At 36.6% G+C, this 27,995-nt stretch overlaps 1 long non-coding RNA gene across 1 annotated transcript; it reads left to right on the top strand.

The window, feature by feature from the left end:
- The first annotated feature begins 27 nt into the window (after window positions 1-27).
- On the top strand, window positions 28-24,598 carry LOC133221367 (uncharacterized). Its single transcript, XR_009727990.1, has 3 exons — window positions 28-207; window positions 24,186-24,270; window positions 24,482-24,598. It is a non-coding gene; the product is annotated as an uncharacterized LOC133221367 (long non-coding RNA).
- The last annotated feature ends 3,397 nt before the right edge of the window (window positions 24,599-27,995 follow it).

Here is a 27,995-nt window from a genome sequence, read left to right as displayed (position 1 = left end):
TTTTTTTCTTCCTCTTTTTTGTTTTTAAGGATTTCTCAGAGCATAGGCAGAGAAGCAATTTGAATACAGGTAGAAAGGTTTCAGTGACCCTGTTCTGTCAGGCTGTGGGAGATTGTGGGCTTAGGATCTACCTCCACACAGCAGAATTTGGTCCTTGGGAACAGAAGGTAAAAGAAGAACTTCCTTTGCTGGTGTTCCACTACTGAGGTGAGTGGTTTAGCCACAGAGTTATTTTTATTTAGGCATGTAATCAGGGGAATAACTATTTTGACTACATGTGTTTTGACAGGTTAGCTTGTTACTTGTAGTCTGATACTATTTTTAATTTTTCTTATAAAACCCCATGGGAAGTGTGAGGATAAATACAGGTACAGGTTTCAGATGAATAACTGTTTCAGAACTATCAGAGGCACAGAAATTCTGAAGCAAGGTATTGCCGAGGACCTGAATAGTAGTGCCTCAAGCTCTATTACTGATCCTGCCCTTTCTCATATTGGCAGAAAGAGAACTGAACCAAGTAGCAGCTAGCAGCCCCCATGGCTAGGTTTCCCTGTACACCCAGTTTCACTGACTAACTTCCTGGTGGTGTGTTAAGACAAGTATCCCCTCATTACTGACTATGTATTTCTCATTTTTGCTACAACTAAAATATCTCCAGTTGTCCTGAGAAAAGTAGTTCTGTAATTCTTGGTCGTTTCTAGGGTTCTAAGAAGTATCAATAATCTAAACTTACAAATGGAGCGTAGTAGGATTTAGGGGTAAATGAATGCACACAATTTCTAACTATATTCAAGCATTTCTGTCTGCAAGAATGGATTTGAAGTCAAATTTGACAATAGTCATGACACTATGCAAATGAAGTCAAGCCTGCTTCCATTGACTGTAGAGGAAAAGACTTAACTTGAAACTGTTTATACCAAACTTCCTACTGATCAAAAGCCCTCACAAAGCTAACATGCAATAAATAACCATTATTGTGAGAGGTGAATAACTGCCAGAAAGTAAGAAGTTTTAAGTAACATCTTGTCAATAACTGAAGGACACCTGAAAAGCCACCAGATAAAGCTCTTGATATAAACAAGGTTAGAAAAAATTCCATAAGGTAACAAAAGAGACCTGTGGTGATGAAATGGGTAATTACTGACAATGACTCAGATGCTAATGATAGAGACTGTCTCTAAGGCATAGGCACACATCTAGGCCACAATAACTTTCAGCTTCCTCTTATTGCATCAAATCAGCAGTAAAAGAGGCTCCCTAGTGATTCTTTTGCAGTAAGCAGAAAATAAGAATCTGAGGGAGAGAAGCAATTTTGGATTCGAATAAAATCTTTCACACAGAGTAAGGTGGTTGTGGGGAGGAATATGTGGACTGGATCAGACTGTAAAGTTTGTTTTTATGGTTTTAAATCAGCCTCTTAAGCAGCATTTGCACAAATTACACAAATTATCTAATGTCACCTTGGCCAGGGTAATTTTGTTCTATGCATGGGCAGGGAAGAAATCCCATATCCCGATATCATATTGTACATGCCAATGTCTCAAAACCTGACAGAGTGCTGAAGAAGAATGGAAGTAGAACTGAAGAGATTATACAAGTGGCCAGATACTTGTGATTATAAACAGAACTAGTTTTGTTTGCACTTATACTGAAATCAAGGTTACCACATGATCAAAAATAACCTTAAGAGTTCTGTGTGATAGAAGCCGAAGAACACCTTTGCTCACAGGGCATGGTAAAATCTTTGGGAACACATATATGCAGGTCGCCCATGTTAAGCAACTGGTTAATTGCTAAGTATAAAGGTCATCTGAGCTGAATATTATATTTGGGTTGTTTTCAAGTGCTGTCACTTTTCCCCTCACTTCTATTTGTGGGAAGGCAAAAATAGGAACTTGATTATACTTGGGTTTTCATCGTGATTTTATAAAGACAACAGTTCCCTGAAGCAGTGAATCACAATAGTTAATATGTTAAAGCACAAGCTGCTGCTTATTCATGCACCATGTCATAATGTAATGGTACTCTTCACCCCTTATGCAAGTAAGGAATGACTCTCTTATGGTTTTAGAGTCCCTCATCAAAATAAATGATCCCAGGGTCTGCAGAACAAATACAACTGGCATGGTCCACATCAATAAACTGTCGTTCATTATCTTTATATCATTAGGGTGAGCACCAAAACTATGCAGCCAGTGCAATCAACCATCAGTAACTACATCACTGCAAAAAACTGTTAAGAATGGAAGAGTTATTGCAAGACAGAAAAATCTTGTGAGTGATTTCAGTGCTGCACATCTTTTACTGTCATAGTTCTGACATAGGAAACCATTCAAAAGACCAATTTTGAAACTGGGAAAACATGAATTAGAACTTCAGCAGGGCTTTTATATAGATCTTGTAATTTACTTGGCTAAAATGGTAGCTCAGTTTTAAAGCTAGGAGGCTTGGATATTCTTCCTATACTGCAGCCACCTATGTTTTTCTTTGGACATGCCTGTGTGTAAGACACTTGAATTTTAGAGACTCAAACTTTCTTCAGAAGGCACAGCGCAACTTGATGCTCAGATGAAATGCTGTACTGAGCCTAAAAATGAAAGCCCCACTACAGCAGTGCTGTGCACAAGCAGTGCACTCCACAGGCACAACTAAGCTGGCTTTGGTCCCAGATTGACACTACTTGTCATCTGTGTGACTGCAGTGCCTCTGTGGTGGTTTGTCCACCCTAGGTAGTGATGTCAAAACCTTTTTATGTTATAGTACCAGATCACTGTAAGGAAGAAATCAATAACCAATGAACCACTAGTTTATCTGTCTTGTACATTTAGTAGATGGTATCACTGTAACATTCCTTTCTATAGTATCCCAAATATGATTGTATTGCTTTCTAGATAACATAGATGGAGATAAAACACTCACTGAAAACATGGGATAGCCAATGTGAAAGTGTGTGTAAGATTACCAATCACTTCATGAAATACGACAACTTTGGATGCTTTTTCAGGTAGCACAGTTACATACACTAAAGGAATATAATGAGTTTTAGATTTTAATGAGGTCTGGTTCTATATTTTACTACAATTACTGCTTGCAAGGACTCCTTTATGGCATAACATTTTTCCAGGAAGAATTGGAGCTTAATCAGCTATGTTTCAGAAGGTAGACATTTTATGGAATATCTTTTTTAAGGGACTTTAAAAATATTTCTAATTAATACTTATGTATTCTTCTTATACTGCCAATATACAGGTGCATCGAGTAAAACCAAAGTGAAGAAAATAATACAGTGCAATAAACTTAAATGAGATAAGACTAGTTTTGAAGGCTTGCTCCATTGAGGGGAAAGGGAGCAGAAAATAATATCACATCTTTGTGAGATTTGCCATGAGAACAGATTTGTAGAACTAGATATGATCTGATAATTTGGACTAAGTATAGCACAGTCTTTACCTTCACACTGTCTCTCTAGACAATGTTGCTATAAATAATAAAGACTAAATATATTTCATTTCATCCTTAGATGCCGACACTAAGATCCTGACTCACTGATGACCAAAGTTTTGTTAGCGACTGTAACAGAGACAGTAGTTTTAAGATCAAAATCTTCTGTTCAAAGTAAGTTTCTGTTCAAAGTTCCAAGACAATTGGCTGACACTTGCTGAAATGTATAAGCAAGAGCACTTTACCAGGAAAATCCTCAATCCATTTTAAAACTTGCCATAAATCTGTTTTCTAGATAGATTTTGAACTGTACTAGCTGTAGTTATGTCAAACTAATGTTAGACTATACTCTCTAAATATCAACAGAACTTTACAAGGTATTTAATTTTCAATGTTAAGTGGGACTTTGTGAGCTATGGCCTGCAAAGATTATGCTGTGAGTTGTTAAGAGTGGGGAGGGTTGGTACTTTGTTGGGGGGGGTTTGGTTTCAGGGGGGTTTTTTTTTGGAGTCAGCCTGTGCTCCTGTGATCAAGAATGCTGGCTATATCTTTAGGAAGACATTTTCAACTAATTGTCTCAGAATACAGTGACAGAGGCTCTGCTTTGGTTGTGCGCTTTGGTACAGCCGAGAAATCAGGAAAAAAATTGCACCATTTAAAATTGACAGGAACGGGAATGTGAAAAGCATCTGAACTAACACACTTGTGTGGTTGTGTTGCCTCTGCCTAGTCTATGTCTCTTTTTATTGTCTCCCTATTAGGCTTCAAGCAACTGGGGAGACAGGTTATTTATGAATTAAAGAATTAGGACCTTTCATCTTTTGGTTAAGGTACAGATTCAGCCCACATAATCCTGAATGGTCCTTTGGTGATGGAGGGCATATGAAGTGCATTTGGTGGAACAAGTTGCCTGTGCTGGCTGTCATGGGTGCCTTTAATTGGTCCCTTAATATACTATCAAAAGTGTCATGAAATGACTCTCTTGTTACCAGCCTTAAAGCAGAGGTGAGTTTACACAGGGACCAAACAATTCTCTTTAACTTAACAGGATAGGAATCTTGTAAATCAAACTGACGCACAAGAGAAAGCTTGTAATGCACCTCTCTCTCACAGGAGACTTTTACCATAGCTCTTTCCTTAGGGCAGTAAACTTTGCCTTTCATAAATACTAAATTCATTCTTGAAATTATTAGAGAGCTATTTTCATGTGGGGTAGTTGTTTTTTTTTTTTTTTTGGTTTGTTGTTTCTGGAAGTTGATTTGTTGTTTTCAGGAAGTTGTTCCTGGCCTGAAACCTTACAAGCCAAGGTTCAGTTCAAAACATGTTTTATGGTCGAGTTATTGCAGACCATTTAAATTAAGGGTTTTTAATGGAATTGCTGACACAGCCTTAACTCTAGCTGTTTGAATGGCACCACTTTAATTATATGAGATTTTAATGATTTCAGCTGCAGCTGAACTGACAAACAGCATAACCAAATAAACATCAGCATTTATACAGGCTATGAGTGAGGCAAAACATAGTAGCAGACTTGGGTAAATACACTCATAAGAACCTGATAAAAATTTTGATAGGAAAAAATAATCAAGAATATTTCAGGCTATAAATATATACCACCTTAATTTCCTTTTAGAGTGAAACAGAATAGTCACGATGCAATTACAGAGTCCTCCTCTCCTTTTATATAAAAAGCATGCGAGACCATCCAGGATGTGTTAAACTACAGACAAGTGACTCATCAATAAGATAAAAATAGATTTAAACTGAGAAATAGAGCTGAGAGAAATGGGCTTAGCAGTAAGTAGCAGACAGGGAAAAAATGGGAAATTAAAAAAAAAAATTAAACAAGGAAGTATGAAATACTATTACAGAACATTAGTTTTGTTTCCAGCATTCTTTCCTATACCACATATTAACTAGAATTATGAAGTCTGCTTAGCAAATGTTGTACACTCTTCTTACAAAAGCAAAGTTCATAGAGGGACTTGTATTCAAACCCCCACCCCCACTTCAGAATTATGTCCAATTCATTAATATTAATACTTGTATGCATAACTTTGTTAATCTCATGCTAAGATAAAGCTGTTTCTAATGAAAACCAAGTTTCTTATATTCGCTAATTACATTTCAGTTATAGAGGCATTTTTTTATTTTTCCAAACCAAGATGAGGCCAACGAAGCAATATTTGTGTCACCTAAGCAAGTTTCAGGTCAACAGAACCTGGTTCTTATGGCTGACTTTAGCTACCCAGACATCTGTTGGAAGAACTTGATACACACAAACCAAGAAAGCCTGCTTTGTCTCAGGGATCCCAATACCTGCCTGAACATGCTGAAGGTTAGTACTAAGACAAAGGTTTCTGAATTTAGAGTGAACTTCAGCTCACTCAAAGCTTCTTTGGGATGGATTCTGTGGGAAGCTTCCATTGAGGGTAAAAGAGCTATTGAGTACTGGGAGATTTTCAAGAATACTCTCCTGAAAGCACAAAATCAGTTCATCCTCTTTAAAGGTAGGAGTAGGACCCCCCCTTGGTTTAATTGCAAGCTTCTTAGTCTGGTAGAAAAAGCAGAAGAGAAATATCTCAAAGACTGAAAGGCAAGCAAAAAGCAAATACCCTTTGAGAACCACAATGGCATTGCCAGGGTGTGCATGAAGCACCAATTTGAGCTGAAATTGGCCAGATATGTCAAAAACTAACAGAAAGGATTCTTCAGGTATGTTAACAATAAGCAGAAACAGAAAGAAAATACTGGCTTGCTGTTAAGCAGGGGAGGGGAGTTGGTCACCGAAACCCACTGAGAAAGCAGAGGCTCTCAACACCTTATTCACCTGTCTTTACCAGTACTGTTGGCTCCCAGGCCTTAGGAACAAAAATGGAGGTTGATGTAAGCATAGACCCACTGTTCAGTGAAGGAAGAGCTGAGGAGCTTGACCCTTACAAATTAATGGGTCTTGAAAACATCTGTCCAAGGGTGTTAAGAGAACTGGCTGGTGATGTTGCAAGACCACTCTCCATAATCTTTGAGAAGTCATAGGGATGGGGGGACATCCCACAAGACTGCAAGAAGGCTAATGTCACCCCCATCTATAAGAAAAGCTCAAAGGAGAATCCAGGAAATTATAGGCCCATCAGTCTTACTTCGGTCCTCAGGAAAGCTATTAAACCAGTCCTCCGAGAGAGTATCACAAGTCAAATGAAACACAAGATTCATGAAGCCATACTGTCCTTTCCTAGCAGCAAATTGTGCTTAACAAACTATTTGTCAAGCAAGTGGTAAATAGCTCCTTCTCAAACTAGTAGTCTGTCATTAGCGGGGTCCCCCCAGGGACTTTGCTATTGGGCCCAATGCTTCATTGTCTTCAAAAGTGATCTGAAAGGTGAGATCAAGCATACCCTGACCAAGTTTGTTGACAATAACAAACTGAGTGGGGAAGTGGATGCTTTGGAAGGGAGAGCCACCATGTACAAAGACCTGTATAGGCTGGAAGAGTGGGCTAACAAGAATCCAAAGAAGTTCAAAAAGAACAAGTGTAAAGTCTTTCACTTGGGAAAATATAATCCAAGAGTGCAGCAAGGGCTGGGACCTACCCATCTCAGGAGCAGCTCTATGGAAAGGGAGGTAGGGGTTCTGGTGGACAAAGATCTCAATATGAATAAACAGTGTGCAGCTCTGTCAAAGAAAGCCAACAGGATGCTGGGTTACACCAACATCTCTGGTAGATGCTTGTCAGGCCGCAGCTGGAATACTGTGTACAGTTTTCATTCAAAAAAGATGGGGACAGGCTGGAGAGGGTTCCAAGAAACAGTCACCAAGATGATCAAAGGACTGGGAAGCCTGACAGATGAGGAAAGGCTGAAAGAGCTTGGGTTGTTCAGCCTTGAGAAACAAGGGCTCAGGGGAGACCTTATCACCATCTTCCAGTATTTAAAGGATGGATAGAAAAAAGAAAGACTTCCTTTTTACAAGGAGTCACATGGATAAAAAGTGGGGTAATGGGCAAAAGTTACTCCTGGGAAGATTATGACTAGGCACAGAGAATTACCCACACTGGGCACTTTTAAGGTTCAGCTGGACAGGGTGTTTAGGCATCTTGTCTAGACCATGCTTTTTTGCCAAGAAAGGTTGGACCAGATGATACTTGAGGTCCCTTCCAATCTGGTATTCTATGATTTTAATTCTGCAGGTATCTTTTCTGTGATGTAGTCCTCTGCAAATTCAAAATCCCACTTTACACCTTCAGGGTAGTATTCAGTATGTTTAACACTTTCTAAAGGAAGTTTTCAGTCTTCTCAAGTAAGACCATATTCCAGGAGAATACAGCATCTCTTTCATGCTTTGTTGAGCAGCTAGCTTCCCCTCCCCTTTACAATATTCTAAAATTCTCTCCATAAGGTTTTATCTGAGCACCCACAACTGACAAAACTTTGTGTGCTATATATATATTTATTTTTTTTTTTGTCAGGCATCCTGATCCTCTTAGATCAATGGGAAATTATACCTTTATTGATGATACCCCAAGGGCTTATAGGATTTCAGTTTCAACCCTTCAGATCAGAGAGCTACAACATCGACTTCAGTGACTAAAACATCCAATCTCTATTTTTATCTCCACTATTTCTCTGTTCGACATGGAGAGTAACACACAAAGGCATAAAGAATTAACAGTCAAAACAATAACAACCTTATTTCTACCCTCGTTAAAAAAAAATCATATGATGCTCTTCCACTTAAAAGGAAAATATAACTTCAATTCCTAAATTCTTTATTTCTTAATTCAAGCACCTCAAATCTATGGTTTTGTTTTTCAGTGCATACTACAGCATCTTACTATTGACCAGATTGACTAGATTAACATCTCCCTTATGTATAAATTTAATCAGAATCCTGAAATTGGGTTTCTCTGCTGCTTTTATTATGAGGGCAAGTGGTAATTTTTGCTGTGGGACATATCCAAAAATACATAGGAACAGTTCTCGGAACAGGTCTGGAAGGTAGAATTTCTTTGTCAGACAGATGGTGTTAGTCAGGTCATGGAGACTTCAGTTGCTCCACCTTGCTGGCACTGTCTTGAATCCCATTCTATTCAGTGGCTTGTGCTCAACACAAACATGACTGACATGAGAGTAGAAATTCCCTGATCCTTATCCTTTGTCTCCTGCTTTCTTGGATTAATCTGAAATTAAATATTCAAGTGAAAACTAGATGCAGCTGCAGTGATGGAATGAAACTGTGGTTACTTTTTTAATGGTGAAGAGTGCTCAATACTAAATTGCTAGCTGTATGAACACTGTTCAGGAATTGTACTGGGGATAAATAATATAGAACGGTGAAGTGGTAACCATTGTCATTTGTGTAAATATGCAGATAATTAATGGATTAATATAATCACTTCAAAGTTAAAAGATAATGGCATTTACAAGAGGAGTTCACTGCCAGGGATCCAACAGTGGGATAAAGAGCAAGTAACAGAAGAAAAAAATCAACGGATTATTGACTGATGAAAAAGAGCACTATGGTATACAACTCCCTTTCTTCCTTGTGTTTCATTTTTATTTCAGCCTTAAGCAGAAAGGAGACCCCAAGGAAATAGGAAGACAAACATTAACACATATATGCTTTTTTAAGCATACTAATTTATTTCTCATCCTTGTTTTTCTCTGAGCAATTCTGATATAGTCATAAGCTTGTTATAATGAACTACAAAACGAAATCCACTAAACTATTTTAGTAAGTCAAATTAAGACTAACATTGATTTTAGTCTGAGTGTTCTTGCTGTTGTTGTGCATTTAGACTATGTAGTGATCTGAAGGGGAATCTTAGCTACACTAGCACTGGAGGACAGTCAACATGAAAACCAGATCGGTAATTATCTAAAAGTATCAAAATATTAAAAAAAAATCAAAATTTGCCTTGAAGGGTATTCCTACTACAGTTTCCTAAGAAAATTTAATTTCCTTATTGTTTTTAGCAATTTTCCAAGATATAAAAACATATACACACAGGCATAGGAAGAAAAATTGAAGAGACATTAATACTTCAAAGTCTGTGTTCAAATTTAATGTAAATATGGAAATAAACCACTTTCGAGTGTACTTCTCATTTTTTGTCACAGATATCATTATGTAGTCCTTTAGTTTTGAAATATTTTGTATCTCCCATTCCACAGTAATTGACTGCTAAAACAAATGCTTAAGTACCAATACTAATTGAAACATATTTGTTGTTTTGTTATGATGAAAATGAACAAAAGCTCATCTCTTTTGATAAAGAGTAGATGAAATATTACATGTATTACAATAATTTGATAGCATAGTGCAGAGTTGCTTTCTTTTATCTTTCTTAATTATCCTTTGTTGATATAAAGGAAGATAAATTTTACTGTGCTTACCTTGTTTTTAATAAAATTACGGATTCTTCATTATTGCAAGATTGCTATGTATTATAGGGAGAGATTATATATTATAGACAAATATGAAATATTGTGCTAACCTACTGTAGGAAAAACTAATAACAGGACTTCAAATTGCTCAAAAACTCTTTCATCCAAAAGATTTACACAATTACTGCCTCCAAAATGACAGAATATATTTAAAATAATATTTTTATTAAATTAGTATTTATCATATGCTATGCTAAATCATTCATACAATAAAAATTATAAATATTAAACCTTTAATTTTGCTTAATATATTTAGTTTATTTGCTGATGAACTTTAAGTATGCAGAAATTTGGGTGTATTTTTTTTCTAAGGCAAATTTCTTTTTTTTTTTTATTCTATGTAGAGTAAAATGGAAAGTAGGTATTCAAGTTGAAATCACAAAACCAGAAATTCATTCATCTCTCTTTGTTTATAGTTTTTAGAACTTTAGGAACATATGTTTTCACCAGAAATTCTTGTTTTATACTTAAAATTATTTTTCAGGGCATGCCTAGTATTGCTCAAGTTTAAATAGGTAGGTTTTTGTGCTTCATTTAGCTGGATTTAGTAACTCAGTTCTGTATCTTTTTTTGGCTTCCAAGACCTTATTCACTAAGTGTATCTGCAGCAAACCTACTTGACCATGTGTTCTGATATATTCTGAAGAGAAGCCTCCCTTCACTTTATGATTAGCACTGCCATTTGGGATGCTTGTCAGAAGAGTGTGCAGGCTCTGGATGACAACAGTCAACTAGATGGAGTTATTACTTCAGTATCAACTGAAGCAAATACTAGAAATGAAGTCTGATCTCAGATGAGTGCCCTAACCACTAAACTATGTATTCTCTCTGGTCTAATGAATTTAATTATTCTGTTCAAAGCTGAGCAGGAGGAAGAGAGAGCCCTGTGCCAAACATGGTTGGAATCTGATGTTTGCTACACCCTGTGATTTGTGTGTTCTCAGATCACAGGGTGTGATAGTATCACTTGTATTCTCAAATCAGTGGCAGTCATAATCTCAGAATACAAGTGATGCAAGCAGTCAAGGTTCTATCACAAGCACAGATGTGATTGTATCACCTGTATTCTCAAATCTCTAAATTTTGCCTCATATAGAAGTCTTGCATGTTATGTTCTGTTCTTCAGATGCTGGAAGGGATGTTCTTGCTGGATTTGCAGCTACTGGCTTTCTGCTTAGATTTAGGTCCAGTGTTTTAAACCACCTTTGCTCCTTATGTGCTTGAGGTTTCTTTATTTTCCATGTCCTGTGGGGAAGGGTATAGCTTAATATACCAATTCCATACCAAATGCGATTTTAAAGAGAAGAGGGAAAAGCAGACAGGAGATTAACAACAATAAGATCACAGAGCTGCATAAACCATCTATATGCACTGGTAATGTGTTCTGTTATATTATTTTTATCACTTCAGATTCTCAGATTACCCATCTGCTTTTGTTGACTAGTTTCTGTTGCAATTCCTGGTAGCTGTTTGTTCTGAGAAGACTGGGTGTGAATTACAGCCTTATATATTAATTCAAGATATTACAGTACAGTACAGGGTCTCCAGTGTGCTAGTTAAGCAATGTCAAAGAGCAGATTCAATATGTACCACAGTTTACAGTTCTCATGACACATGGTAGCAAAGCAGTCATTAGAATTCTAGCAATGTTTTTGCTTATTTCCAGAAAGTATGTAAGCTGTAAAGATGAATGACAGATAAGCTATGCATTTTAGGCAATGTGTGATTAAATTACAGCAATTTAAGATAAAACACATGAACTGTTATCATTTTGGCATGGTATTTGCTAAAGAAAAAAAAATCCTCTCTTCATTACTATACAATGCTGTATAGTGTCTGTGTCCCTTATCCAGACATGTATGATTCCTGTTGGAGAATACAGTATCCAGTATTACCTATTTCACTTTTTTTTTTTTAACCATCTCCTCTGTGAAATTATCAATTGCCTTTTATGTTGATGTAAGACTTGGAGGGTTTGTTTTTCAGAAGGATATGGCTTCTAAAAGCATGAAACTGATGACAAAAAAACATATGCAAAATTTTAAAGGTGGTTCCATGGACAGTGGGTCTTTCCAGTGAGGATTCGCTACTGTCTGAAACCGCAGCTGACCTCTCACTACTGCTTCCCATTACTATGATGCAGACCTTCTTCCTCAGCTTTGCTGTCTGCTTTCTCAAAGTTTATAGGAAACTAATTAGTTAGAAGCATCTACTTAAAGTTGTCAGCAACTTTGAGTGAAGGTGACAAAGAGTTTTCTAAGGAAGATGTGGCAGAACCATTGCTGCAGCTCTGTTTTAGTCAATGAGCTTTTAAAAAAAGGGGGGGGGGGGCTCTTTTATGTCTTCTATCTTCTTACTTTCTGCACATGAGAGCATGAAAAAATGGACAGAGAAGTTATTTAGTGTTTATGCTGCAGATAAGCCCTTAGTGGTCAAGGGGAGAATGATTTTCTAGTACTGTAAGATTTAAGAAAAGGACAGGCAGAAAGAGCCACCTTGTTCAGAAAATATTCAAATCTAAATGTTAGGGTTAAAGATGAGTAAAGCACATAAAACATGATGATAATCATCTACTAGCTTTGGACAAAATATAAACTTCCACTGCAGAAAGGATTTTACTTAGTATCTCTCTGATGTGATCAGATTTAACGTGTGTGAACTCTTATATGTTGTTCCATGTAATGATTTCTTGGGATGTCTGTATTTATCCTTTCTCTATTTCTGGAACTCTCTTATCCATTTCTGAAGAGGTGAATTCTAACTAACTTATGATGCTATGATTGCTTCATATCAGATCCACCCTAGAATTATAAGTTCTAGAATAAATAAATAGTATATCCTCTCAATAAAATAGTATTTCCTCCCTACTTAAACTCTTCCATATATTGGAGAAATAGAAAAATCTCCTGGCTGCATTGAAAGGGGTATCATGGCTCTCACGTAATGCATAAGTGATCAGATGATCAGAAGGGTTATCATCTCAAAATTAGTTCAGGGATAAGAGAAGGAAAGTAAGCAAACAATGTATTTCAATAAGTTGGTCAATATTTTAGTTTTTCTTTAGTCTGATGGAATGAGACAGAAGATCAGAGTGGATTCAAACAGTACTGACATTTCTGTAACTGTGGTGGGGAATCCTTTACTCCATATTGCAGAATGCCACTTCTCATGCCCTCGAGCCTCGCTTTAACTTCCTCTCAATGAGAAATACCCAGTGTTAGCATGTGAATATAACGTATCCTTGTTCATTTTTCTTGGGGAGAATTTAGAAAGCCCAATTTAGTTTTTATTCACTGGCTGCATCAGAAATCAAACCATTGTGTGCCACCTTCCAAGACAGCTGGTTTGCATAAGACCTTACAGACCAGGCTTTGTCTTGTAGCAACGTCTTTTCCAGGGATACGCCCCAGTTCAGACCTCTATTCCTGAAGGGAATTATCTTTGAGGTGAAGGTGACATAGGTGAAATTCAAAGGATGTCTCTTCACTCCCAGTGTCATCCCCCCCTTCTTTCCTGGCTCTCCCACACACACACCCAGTAAACCACCTGAGATTTCAACACAAAACAAATTAAAGATGTTTCCATATTCCCCTACAGAAACAGGGAAACAAGGCAACTACTGGACCTTTAAAGCTCATGTAACAGCCTTTCAGTCTTGATACTAGAATGATTTTCTGTTGCCTCTTTTCCACTGCATAACCAGTTAAAGTGCTGTGTCAGAATCCAAAACTAAATTGAGAAATACTTTATAAGAGATTATCCTTCTGGCGTGTTTAAAATCTGTTAGTGATGTAAAGACATTAGTTAGTGACACTAAGAGATTTACCTTAATGGTGCTATTAACAAATGCCTCTTAAAACATTTATGGAAAATCAATTTAGAGTTACTGTACTATCATAATTAAAAATTTTTGAAAGTCCCTGAATGCTTATTTACATAATAGACCATAATAGCTCTCAAGTGATCACTTTAATCTACCACATAAATAACATGCAGGTTTAGCTTTTCGTAATGTGCATTTGCCTAGATGTCCCTATTGGCATATGAAAATTTTGCTTGGCCATTTATGAGGTCATTAGAAAATTTGATTGTTTGGTGCTTTCTTAACTTTCTCATTTCTGAACAGAAACATGGTTGATACTTTACTTTCTGTGTGTACTCTTTGCACAGGTACTCTAGTCACTTGATGGCATTTGTGAAACCTAGAAAGAGGCATGGACTACCTTGGGATAAAGTTCTGACAATTACAGTTTCAGAACTTACATTAATGACTAATTTGTTCATGTGATTATGAACCAAATAACTGTGTCATGATTATGTATCTTCAGTTATTTGTTATCTTCTTCAGCTTCCATATATTGACTATAAATTGTTTAATGATAAACCAAGCAGGACCATGATAACTTACTAAAATATAGATAGACAATGTAGCTACAAGGTGAAAATGCTTACAGAAGTTTTAGTTGCTTGCTGGCATTAGTGTACAAGGACCCCAAGTGCCCTAACTGGACTGAGTATTTGCAAAACAGCAGTGCATCTGAACACTGAAAAGCTTTTTAATCTTCCCATGATGTGTGACATTTGAAGGAATGACAGAGAGGCAGATAAAAACTAGGAGCAAAGCACCTAACCCTTGTGCATGTAAATCATGCCTATGGTGTCAGATGAATACTTAAAAACCCAACATCTACTTAACAAAATATAAATGTGGGGTAACTTTCTTTTTCCTTTTATAGCCATGTTCTATGACAAATAAGAGTCTCATTAGAATGACTTACTATCAGCTTCTGAATTTAGAACTCCATTCAGTTACAGTTTAAGGTCATCTGAAAGAGCATACGCTGGATAAATTGGAAGTCATAGTAAACTACGCACTTTGAAAGACTGAACAGCAATACTAGGATTAATTACATTGTCAAGGGGACTAATCATTAATCAGTTCATGTGTCCTTTTCTGAAACAATTGCAATAAGCTTTTTTAAGTCCTAGGTCTGCTACTCTTTACCCCTTCTAAGGCAGTACAGTTGGTATCTCTATATGCAGAGTTGATGTAGATGAATGTGAAACAGATTTACACATAGAACAGTATTTTTTTTTCTGAGCTGAAAGGAGAAATTATCTTGTCAAGTCCAACTGAAACAGAAAGACTATGAAGTGCTATTTAACATGCCCTGACTCAGAGAGCTAAAAACTTAGGCTTACAAAGCCCTGGGTAAGAATTCTTTTGTACTTTGACTCAAGTGACTTCACAAAAATTACATCAAGTTATGTAATTTTTTTGTTAGGTTTTGTTTGTCTGGGTCAGTAAAATATCAGCCACCTGAAATGGGCTGAGATTAAAAGTACAGGAAAAATGGGAAATATTCAAGAAAACTACTATATAAAATTATCACCATAATTAAGAAGCTTGGACATAAATAAAAATAGTGAAAGGTAAATAATGCTAGTAAAACCAGTGATCTGAAATGGGCTGAAAATTCTAGACAACCACACTACAGAACTCACTTGTGTTAACATGCATTCTTTTAAAACAAAAAACTAAGCAAACTTGTAACTAAATAAATGTTTGGCTTTTCCTAAGATGTTTACCTATTGAAATTTAATAGATGTGTAAGTAAGAAAATACATGTACATGAGACAAATATATGCTGCTATCTCTCTGGAAGATGTATATTAATTTTCTCAAAACTAATAAATGTATATTCTGTGTTAGAAATACAGTGCATGTGAAAATAAGTAAATACTAATTTAAAATTAAATTAAAGTAGTATCAATCAAGAATTTCAAGCTGCTATAATCTTTACCTGTGTGCTTCCAGATCAGGTTTCTGTGCTTTTAAATTCCCTTCCTTAACACTAAAACAAGAATATCTCTCTGTCATGGCCTAACTCTTCTGGATTCAGTACATCTATAGTGTCACCAAGATTATGCAGCTCCTACCACAGATCAGTAAAGATCTTACTTGCTCTTTCTTATTGGCAGAACTGGGATCTAAGTTGCTGTAAACTAAATGCTGCTAGCAAATTGCTAGATAAAATAAAACAGTTGATAGCTTTTTCAGATTTTGAAGCCTTGACAGTTCAGCTCTAGTTCATAGAATCATTTTGTGTAGATTTTTAATTACTGTGTTTCCACTATCAGGTTTTCCTTTGAAACCATTCTTGTCTGTCATACTGTTTTCACAATGACTATTGACGATGTTGAACTCTTTTAATAGCTATTTCATCCTTAATCTTGAAAATACCACTGTCAATAATTAAGAACAAAGTACACGCTTGTGAACAAAATTCATGCTCAGTCTCCTTTCCAAGTTCAGAAACTGATTCTGATTTCAGAGAAGATATTCTGTATGTCCTTTGTATTTATACTTGTAATTTGATTCCAAATCTGATAATTTCTTTAAGTTCCCTGATAGCAATCTGTTCCTCTAACTTTCCATAGAAAGATGAATAAGCCAGAGCTGTTTAAGTATACTTAACACTAAAGCTCTGTCAGTTTTATGGCAAGTTTTGGGTTGTGTTCTTTTTGCTTTTGAGCTGTATTAAAGTGCAAGGCAATGCTTCTTAATATAGTATCAAAGGTATGCTGAAATATCTATGAAGAACTATTACTAGATTTGCTCTCACACTCTTTTCCCATTTTCTAAAACATTGAAAGATAACAGAAGGCTCAGGATGAAAAACAATATTCTGTGAAAAGTTTGCGGAATCCACTGTCTGTGACATATCACATCCAAAAAGAAAACCATGTTTCAAGGAAATTTCATTTAAATAAAAGGAAGTCAGTTATCCCTTTTTATTGCTATGCATGTTATCTCACAGAAGACATTATAGCTCACTGCAGAGAGCACTGTGGCAAAAATTAGAGGGGAAGGATGAAATTTCAGAGTAAAGAATCCTACACTGTTACATGTTTGTTCTAATGCATTTCACAATACTGCAACTCAAACCTTGTACAGCTCTTAAATGAAAAAATAATGTCTAATTATTCAGCAGCTAACTAGAAACTTTTGCAAAATAGCATCTGTGTTTACACCAGCAGACATTCCTAATACATCTGTAGGTGCTGCTCATGGTAGTAAACTCGCCACAGTTGGATCTTCCTCTATGTGAGCATTGCATCTGTCAGACCAAGTGTAAATAAAAATCAAGTTGTATTTGTCTACAGCTTCTTCCTGAACTTTCAAAACGCTACTAACAATCTAATGTGATCTTCAGATGGCAATTGTTAGTAATGCTGTTCTCTCAATCAAGAAATCCCAATATCATAATCAAAGATATTCATACCTTTTTCCCTGAGCCAATGCAGCTTCTTAAGTCTTATCCACAAAATAAAGACCATGTATTCAAGTTTTTACCTTAACTAAAAACATGATAGAATTTGTATGTTCCCCTGAACCATGACATAAGTACAAATGGGTGCTTTACTCTTTCACTTGCTCATGTTAGGCATGGTGCTGAGGAAAGAATAGGTGTCTGTAGACTAAAAGAACTAATTCAACTCATGTCAGCCTCTCAACGCTTTGAGAGTAAGATTTCAGCTTTCTTATTTCTCCTTTCTCTGAATCCACAGCTTTTCTTCTGCCATTTCCATATGGAAAGTAGCTCCTGATTTGCAGACCTGAATTTGTTCCCTGCTCCAGATGCTCTTACCCACCTTTCTGTCTCTAGCCTAAAATAATACCTCTAGACGTGGTAGGTACAGATGCGCTGAAATGCATCCTGTTTTTGATGTCATCTGGCTTTCCCTTCGTCTGTAATATTTTCTACTCACACTAGTTTTTGATCTTAGCTCATGTATACTGACAGAACTGATTCTGTCCTGACCTGGAACCTCATGCGCACCTAATCTCTGGGCTTGATTATGCATCTCTCTCTCATTCCTGATTTGGTGATAAAACAGGGAAAAGATCAGAAATTATTACCTTGCACTAGAATATTGTTCTAAGTAATTTGCCCCATAACTATTGAGACTGGGTGTTGGTAAACAATACTCTTATTTTCCTCTTTTCCTTAAGTATCTTTAATATCACATATTCTTTTCTGAAGTTCTGAAAGTGAAGCACAGCTACAAATTAGGTCTGAGATTTCAGTTCCATTTACTGGCGTTTTCTTAATACTCACACTTCATTATGTTATTTTGATGCTCACAATAAGAGCCGCATTTCTTCAAGCTCTGTACTGCTGCACTAACAATCATGGTCTGCCTGCCTCATGACTACCAGTTTGAAAATTAATTTGCAATAATGCATTTTATTTTCTAGCTAAACATACATTTAAATATTGCATGAACCTGGCTCCCTTCCAGCACATATTTTACTAAAGCCAGCTGTGAAGTAATTATTGAACAGCCTAAAAATGGCTTTTGAGTGTAGAACAATGTGAATTTTGTCCAATTTTGATTCACATACTGAGTTTTCACTAAATACGACATTCTACAAGTTCATTCTCTTAAATGGAGTCTCTGAACAACTTCAGAAACATAATTTCTGAGAACTGGGGGAATCTAGGTCAAGGACTGATTGTAGCAGAATTTACTAACATAAAGGAGTGTGCTTTTTCCTAAATGAACTATGTGCTTTCAAGCACCAATGAAGGCAAAATAATAAAGAAAGCAAAAGGATGGCAATTCCGTTTGAGTGTAAAAATATACAATATGAAATGCTAACTATACTGCATACATAGTTTCTTTTTACAGAAGTACAGTGTTTTCTTTCTTTAGAATTTGTAATCTAGTCACATTCTGACGGAGATGTTACATATTTCTGATCGGTTTCCCACTGTTTATATGCTTTTCAGGCACATTTAGATGTATCTTTTTACACTATTTGAACTTCTCACATGTGAGACATTTGTTTTTAAGTATAAATGATTGTCTCCAGGAGAAGCATAGCCTAATTTTTGAGTTTTTTATGATGACTCATATATTTTCTAAAAAATAAAATCCTCTATTCTAGCAATAAGATTTTATTTGGTTCTACATTTGCATGCTAATGGACAGAAGTATTTAAATTCCTAAAGACACCTATTGCTGGTTAGACGCTGCTTAGCTGCTCCCTGTTAAAATGGTGATTAGAAATTAATATAATGGTCCCATGCATTCACAGCTTGAGATTCATAATATGTAAAGAACAATCGTTCATAAAGGGCCATGCGTCTGAATGCTGTATTTAATTAATGTCCAATAGAAAGAGCAAAAGTGGAGGAGAAAAAGTACTGCATCTGTATTCTGTGTAGTAGTTGTAGTGATGTTAAACATTGCATAGAAGGTTTAATGGCATTTACACATCTAACTAGCATAGTGGTTTACTCGCAACAAATGGTACTATCTGCCTTCAGGAGATCAGGTTTTTGTAGTGAATTTGGGACCACGCTATACGACGTGGGAGTCACGGGCAACGCAGGAACAATCAATGTGATCAGCGAATGCCAATTTATTACAAAGCTTTAACTCCTTATATACCATTTCTTGCAGGCACTTACAGTGATTTGGATTATTATGGTTGGATACATGTCTTGAAGACCCTTAGCGACTAACACACAATTGGTTAAGCACAGGTGTGAGAACTTAACCTCGAAAGCTTGCCAACAGTCAACAGTTCTCATTAACTCAGTGAATTACAGCTTCTTCTTATCTTGCTTGCTTAAGCTTCCTCAGGCCTCTCACGGCCTTGCTGTATCTTTCAGGATTATTCAGTTTATGTACCAATTATGTGTTCTTCCGTGAGAACACTGTCTCCACAGATTACCATTTTATTTTCTCTGCTGATTTGTGCTAAGTCCAGCACCACAAACACCCAAGTTCCTCCCTGTATGTCTTTAGGCTTGTAATGAGAAGAATGCCATGCAGCAACAATCTGTACCAGTCATACCAATCATTTATGTTGAGACTGACACTTCCTTTTTTATTCCTAACTGCTACTAGTTTGTGTAAGAAGATAAAAGTATGTGTGCTGTGAAGAGGTTACATGTAATAGCTACATTTAGAAACAGCAAATGCTGCAGCAAATCAAAGATTGAAATCTTGTACTCATCCCAAACAAATGACTTTGTATTATAGGGAGAGATTTAAATACCAGAGACGTTAAAAAGATTTAAAAAAATAATAATAAATAAAGCAAAACCAACAAAATGCTACTATACCATGCAACTATGCACTGCTACAGCAGAAAGTACCTTATCATAAAATCACAGAAAGTTAGGGTTGGAATGGACCTTAAGAACATCTAGTGCCATGGGCAGGGATGCTTCACACTAGACCCTGTTGCCCAAGGCTCTCTCCAACATGGCCTCGAACACTGCCAGGGATGGAGCATTTACTGCTTCTTTGGGCAGCCTGTTCCAGTGCTTCACCATCCTCACAGTAAAGAACTTCCTCCTTATATCGAACCTGAACTTCCCCTGTTTAAGTTTTAACCCATTATCCTCTGTCTTATCATTACAGTCCCTGATGAAGAATCCCTCCCCAGCATCCTTGTAGGCCCCTTTAAGATACTGGAAGGCTGCTATGAGATCTCCAAGCATCCTTCTCTTCTCCAGGCTGAACAGCCTCAACTTTCTCAGCCTGTCTTCATATGGGAGGTGTTCCAGCCCCCCGATTATCCTCGTAGCATGCCACAAAGCCAGCCCCAGTCTAGACTTTGGCCTAGAAGTTGCAGCTGGAGGAATGCAAGACTAGGACAATAACAGAAGTCCTACTTGCCCAAGTTTAACTGTTTGCTAAACCAGCAGAGAAGAAGCCCCAGCTGAAACAAGCAGGCTTAGTTGTAAGCCAGTCATTAATGCAGCACTCACCTTAGGAAAAACAGACCAGACTGGTGTCAGTAAAAGAAACCCAAGAGATAGGCAACAGAGTGCTCCTTACAGCCACTTCTGTCCTTGGCACAAATGAAACTGTTCCCAAGGCTGGACTTCTTTGCTTATTATTTTTCAAAGCTCAGCTGCTAATTGAGACTTGGACAGAGCAGAGGTACCAAAGGTCCTCTTGTGTAAGAGCTTATTTTGTTGAAATATAAATCTGGGAAAATATAAAAGTTTAAGCCTGAATATGTATTTCTAATCACATCAGTACAGCAGTATTATTACAATAGGTAAATGCAAAACGATGCCTTCCTTAACTGACACCATCTAACCAACTAACTATGCACTCAGAGTATCAGTGGAACCATCTAGTGGACACCTTTCCTGAGGACATGTATGTTCCTGTGAATCTGTAGACACCTCTTAGCTGCTCACCATGGAGTAAGCCTTGGTAGCTTAGGCAATGTGCTTGGCTTCTTGCCGCCTGCAGTAATTGTATGTTATTCCCAGATAGCTTTCTATATCCATGCTTTTAGGCAGTACGTGGATGAGCTTAGTATTTTATTCATAGTTTCAAAGTGGTTCCACTTGAGCAGCATTCAGTCTGAAGAAAAGCTGGTGTTGGTCTTTGTCCTTCTCTGGAAATGCTAAGGCAATCGGCAGGCAAGCTTGTTTTCCGTCTTGAGATGGAATTTACACCACAGTTAAAGGATGCCCCCACTCATTCCAACACCCCCAAACTACTGTTAGATTTCTCCTTCAGGTGTGATGCAAGTACAGCATGGAGCCACATTCAGCTTCAGACATATTATCTGTGGCAGAGAGTTTCAGATAAAATACCTGTGTGCATCTTGATCAAGGATCCCTCCCACAGACCTCATTGAGCTCCCTGTTGCTGCAGATTCACTTGTCATCTTCATAAGCTGTACTTGTACCTTGGTTGCAATATAAAAATATTCTCCAAGTAATCCTTTGGAAACCATCTGCTTCCTGCAGTAGAGAAATAGTACCTGAGACCACTGTTCTTAAGAGCAGCTATTTTCATGCCATGGTGACTACTTTGGTTTACAAACTGATGTAGATATAATGTCATATTGCTATATTACCAAAAAAAAAGTCTGACATTTTGTCCAATTTCTCCTTCAACAAGATGGCCAATCCACATCTGCTGTGGCGTGGCAGATGTTGATGTGATTGATTCAAACTCTAAAGCTGACAGTCTCTCAATGGAGTGAACAGATGAATGCTCTTTGCAGCTGGGGGAAAAGGATTTCAGACCATGTTATGCCAACACCTTCAAAGCCTGAATCAATGACCTTAGGACTGATCCTAAGCTGGTGATTAATTCTGATATTTCTGATTTCTTTTTGGCCAGCCAGCAATAGCAGTTTCTCTCACATATCAATTGCAAAACAATGTCTCAGTAGCAGTATAAAACCTTTTGAAAGGGAGGCTTAGTACCATGACAAGGAAAAAAAAAGTGTTTTGACAGCAACTTAGAAAATAGAGCAGATAGCTATATTTAATTTCTGAAAGTCTTAACTTTTATGTCACCCTCAAATAATCATAGCACAGTAGCACTAAGATATGCAAGCATAAAGTAAAATCAAACCTTTTATGTAATCTTATTAGGGTTTTTTTTCTGCCTTTGTTCTGTGTTAGAAATTAATAACTTTTCAGCATTTTTTTGAGGAATATTTCCTCTTTTTCTGCCAGCATATGTACTATCTTACAAAGAGATACTGCGTCAGGAAATGGCAAAGACTCTCTAAAATCCTGCTTTTTCTTTTTCAGTAAGGCTTAATAGAACTGGTAGAAAGAACAGTAATATAATAGAAACAGTATATATTTTCTCTGTGGGGAATGCAAAAAGAATGTATTGCTTTAAATTTCATGGGGATTTTTTTTTTTTAGCTTTTCATGAAAAAGCAATAAGACATCTGTGATAGTCTAGTCTAATAAAAGTATTAATATTGTTTTTTAAGGAGGCTATTTTCATTCTAAGTTTTGCTACAATTCCTATTGCAGCACTGACTGGCAGTTCATGAGAAGGAAACCATTCCAAATCTGCAGAATCTGTCTCTTTCCCTATGCAACCACTATGTTCTGTAAGCTAAAAAATAAATAGGACAAGTAACTGTACCACTGAGCCTGAGTCAGGCTCTCTGACTCAAAATCCTTGTTAGGAAAGGTAGGTTAATAACATTTCCTAGAGACATTAGGAGGTGAGCTAGGGTTTGTGCAATAGCAGCATACAGGTTATGTACCCTATTCACCTTCTGTCATATCAACTAGAATCTCACAAGAACTATACAGTGACTGTGGGTCGTACATGTAGCCTTTAAATAGCTGTTTTTTGGCTTTTCTGCATTCTTCTGAGGCTGAAGTATCACTTTCTTGATTGTTCATTGACTTTCAGGGCCAAAAGGACAGGAATCAGACATAGCACGATGCAACTAATTATGGTGCAATAGGCATCTATGCTGCAACATGGTTGTGGTTTTTTGACATAAAACAAGTTTAATGTTTGAAATAAAATACCTGTTAAAAAAGTCCCAAAGAGAAATAATCTAATAGTCAGTGCATAAACATTGTATTTAAATTAGAAAAAAAAAATAAAAAGAATTTATAAAACAGCTTTTAGCTCTAAGGCTCGTAGAAATAGCAGGTACTGATTTAAGGGATTGATTTAATTTCATTGGCCATTTTTAAAGTCTTCCCAAACAGGTTATAATCATGTATTATTATCAGTAGGTGAACTCACAGGTCAGTAGTTATGAACTCGCAACTATATGCCTAGATACTAATATCTTATTAACCTGCTTAGGAGAAGCTCTTAAGGAACAGCTGAGAGGAATTTCTGAGAAACCTAAGATAAAAGACTGGATCCAGTAACTGCACTCTTGCAAGAAAGCAGCAGAATAAGTGACCTTTCTGAATCAAAAGCTACTACTCAGAAGAGCATAAAGGGGAGATCTTATATTTTTTTTTATTATTAAAATTTACATTTCCTCTTTTCACTATTTCTGCTGTAAGAATGTCTTTACAGTTGATTTCTTGAAAAGGGGAAATTTGACTGATTAAACCAGGCTGCTGCAGTTTAAATATGCAACTGGTTACCATGGCAACAGTTTTTCTTTGACACACAGCTTATCTTGTTTTAAAGAGTGCATGCAGCCTGTTGTTATGGCAATTTGGAGCACCACTATTTTTTTCCCCACACACAGATAATACAACACAAGTTAAAATGAGTTCAATAATTAAAAATTCAAGCCTGCTTTAATATCTTCTGGAATGCTGTAGTTTCTCAAATTTTGCAAATAAAACTTGACTGGAACAGAGAAAGAAAGAACTAAAGTTCATGAAGAAATAAGGATAAAGGATTATATTTTATGCCACTGAAAGGCAAAGGTAGATTGTAGAGGCATTTTGCAGCAGATGAAATTTCACTTGTTAATCCACTCTTTTCTGCCTTCATGAAGCGTTACTTCCCATCTTGCAGATTTCTTCAGGAGGAAAATCTAAATAAATGGATATAGAAGAACCAATGTAAATTATCACCCAAAGTGCTTAGCATTACAAGCAGGGTGAATATTCTAATTGAAATTTCATAAACAGTAGCAGGAAATGTTCAGAATTCTGCCCTAAAATCTTTTTCAAAAAAACCCACATTCTTTAAGAACCTAAATATACACTCTTCTCCCTAATTATACATACATTTCACATTACAAGATAAGTAATGGTGCAGAAGCCTGAATATTTTAAATAAGAATGAAATCTATGTGTCGTTTGCTACAGGCATATTGAATAAGTCCCTACACTTTGATCTTCAGAAAAACTCAATTCATGTTTAAGCAAGAGCTGAAGTGGTCCTGGGAGTAAATAAGAGATCTGAGGGACATCCATCCATCCATCCATCCATCCATCCATCCATCCAATCAGAACCTGGAAATAAAAGAAAAGCAGGAAAAAACCTTTGATCCAGTTATCCAGTCCTAAAAAAAGTATTCCACCTGCTGTAGTATGGGTACTTCATCAGAAAATTACTTCAACGTTTTTGAAATGAAGCTTGTACTTATGAACTGCTCAAGTTTGGAAGCAGGTAACCCAAATATATTAGTCCTATTTCTACTTAATTTCTTCTAGAAAAAAAACTATTTAAGAGTTCCACAATGGAAAATGGGTCATCAGAAGATCCTCAGCAGATTCTAGGCAGGACAAATTCTCTTATTTAGCACTGAATTTTGTCTGCAATGGTGCCATCCTGGAGTTTGATTCCTGTAAATATGTGAAATATGTTCATACCGTTCTTTTTCAAACCTCTTTTAAAACCATAGTAGCTTTATTGGTTTAACTGGATGATTCATCCAGTTCAGTATTCTGTCCACCAAAACAACCATAAGCAAACACTTAATGGGGACTAAGGTTAGGGAAAGAAGACCTAATGCTCATCCAGTATTTGTTTCTTTTCAGTTCACGGGATTTCTTTGAACCATTCTGATTTGTCTGTTTAAGAACATGTCGGAGACTTTTCTTCCAACTACCTGAATTCTCATCATGTTCTTCTACCCACAATGTTTCTACACATTCTGCTGGGTCCATATACACATACATTGGCCCATATACAACAGAGGAATGGCACAATGGGTTTTTTTCAGTAAAAATTTTATCCTTTCTTCTCTGCAAAATTTATTGATAACATTCTTCTGCCCTTTGCCTCAATAAAGTATATACTCTAGATAAAAAATATCCCACCATTCTAGACTTCATCTGGAATAATCTGAGATGATTCTCAGTTCTCTGGAAGATAATGGTTTATGTTTCTGCTACAAAGCAGGGATTTGAAATTTGATATTAAGAAAATGTTCTTTCTCTGTAAGAAAAGATATAATTCAGTGCAGTAGTCATAAACTCTGGATTCAATTTATGTCCAACACACATAAGGACATAGCTTCTCAGCATTTTCTATTGGAGATTTTGAGCTAGTTTACATACACCTTCTTTTAAAGTGCTTAGTTCTTCCCACATGTGTTATAAAGAAATGGGACACTGAAGTTAGTGCTGCCTAAATCCATCTGCTTTTACAAGTTCAGGTTTTAGCAGGTTTGAAAAATTTTGGCTGAAATACTAATGGGGGTTATCATTGTGATCAACTGGTATATCAACTGTGATTGTTGGTTTTTGGTGGTTTTGTTTATTTGGATTGGGGGGGTTAAGTTGTCTGGTTTAAGTTATACTGTATATGGATTTTTCAGTATTTACAATATTTGTTCTGGGATATTTGCTAGCAATTCTCAGCATCACTATTACTATTTCAGTTTTTACTATGAAACATAAATTATTAGTATGTGACATTTATCAACTTAACTTTGAAATTCCCCTCTCATATGTAATTTTGCCTGTAAAGAAGCAAGCCAACTTTCATAGGTGCGATGTCCTCAAAGATGTTTACAAACAATAGTCTAGATTTAAAAATGTATGTAGAAATGGTGAACACAAGGAATTCACTTCCTGAACTGTCATTTGGGAATCAAGCATGAAAAGAGGGATTTTAGATCAAATCTGAATGTTGTGTCTCAGGCGTCGCTCTTCTTCTTTGCAATAGCATCAAAGCTGCTTTGAGTTTTCCAATTAATTTCTTTAAAACACTGTTATTGGCTTGCTTTAATATTTCTTCTCTCCTCTATGCCTTTTTTTTCCCTCCTCTGATAACTACCAAGAAGCTTAATGACTTTTAGTCCCACTCTTGTCCCCTTTCTGGTGGTGTCTGTGAATTTAATTTCTTTCTGAGCCTGTACCTTTGAAAGCTTCATTCCCTCCAGCATTCTGCCTCCTTGTTTCTGTTTTCAGTTTTTTCTAACCTTATTCATGATACATAATGACAGTTGGGGTTTCAGATCTTCTCTTCTTTTAAGAAAATCCTACTGCTACTTTCTTGGCAGGGAACATGAATTATAAAACACAGTGCGGGAACCTTTTCCTGTCCTTTATATATCCACAGAAAGGATGGGGCAAAAATTACTCTGAAGCAGCCCAGCATAAGGCTGGATGTAGCACACAAGATAAAATACATATGGCTGGCCATGACAAAGGTAGTGGAGGCAGCTAAATGTCTTTTGACTGTCATTTTATGGGTGACTGCAGATGCGTGAGAGACAGATGTTTTCCATTTTGCCTAAAGCTATGCAAATCTGTGAGCTGACAGTAAACTTGAAAATAAAAAAGTAAACCACTAATCAGCTCATACAAGGTATCAGCTTTGAGTACTTGATGTTTTTAAGTACTCTGCCATTATTAGCTTAGTTCTAACTATAATTAGTTCTTACTATAGGCCTGTGAAGCAGAGGATTCCTGTTAAGCCCTGTGTTCCAGTATGCACAAGAAACCCAGACTCAGGAGTGAAGCAACTCCATAGATGCTCTTGAGCCTCTTGGTCTAAGTGACTTGCCCAGGACCACTCAGATAAGCAACAGCAAAGGGTGGGACTAGCACTCAGTAGCTGTTTGGGCTTTACTCACCGTCAAGCCCCTAGACTTGAAGCTCTTCAAAAGGTGAAGTTTTATGAGTCACCCCTGCTGTCTGATCTTTCTATCAGTGGAAATTCAGCATTAAAAAGCTGGTTTGAATTACAGACACATAGCACCTTCCAATAGTCATGTGAGCAGACAGGGGAATGCAGTTTATATTGAACAGCTGAGAAATTCATCTTATTGCTGTTGTTCAATATCACAACAGCTTCAAAATTTCAGATTATTCTTTTAAGCTACTTGGATATCAGCCTCATGCATTCCTAACTGGAATATTTCAGCAATATGACTGTTATTTCTGAAATTAGATTTGCTTATTACTTATGTCCCTTGACTGTTATCACTGCCTTTCTGCTTTCTTTTTGCTTTCTGTTCTTTTAATCTTTTCTCTTGTCATGACCTTTCTTTTCTGTACTTCTTTGGGGTTCTTTTTCAGCAACAAATTTGGGAATTTAGCATTCCACAGATAAAATTATTAAAATGCCATTTATTAAGATACTAATGGAAGATTAACAAGTGATAACAGAGAATAAACACATTTTACTCATTGGTTCAATAATCAGTTAATTTCTGCTAAATAGAATAACAGCCTTTACCAAGCCCACACATGATTCTCTATACAACCATTAGTTTTATGATGAAATAAGTAGGTTTTAATTTGTATGTCAAAAATTCCGCTAATTTATCTTTTACATGGCAGCCATGGAGTCAAATAATAGGCAAACTCTGCTCCAGCAAAGCAAAAAAAAAAAAACAAAAACAAAAACAACCAAGGATGTTTTCCT

Source organism: Neopsephotus bourkii, unplaced genomic scaffold (genome assembly GCF_033783945.1).
Source record: "Neopsephotus bourkii isolate Nb327-2 ecotype Australia unplaced genomic scaffold, CSIRO-AGI_Nbou_v1 NB_168, whole genome shotgun sequence".
Lineage (NCBI taxonomy): Eukaryota > Metazoa > Chordata > Aves > Psittaciformes > Psittacidae > Neopsephotus > Neopsephotus bourkii.
Note: the sequence above shows the minus strand (reverse complement) of the source record. Positions and strands in the feature narration are given on the sequence as shown.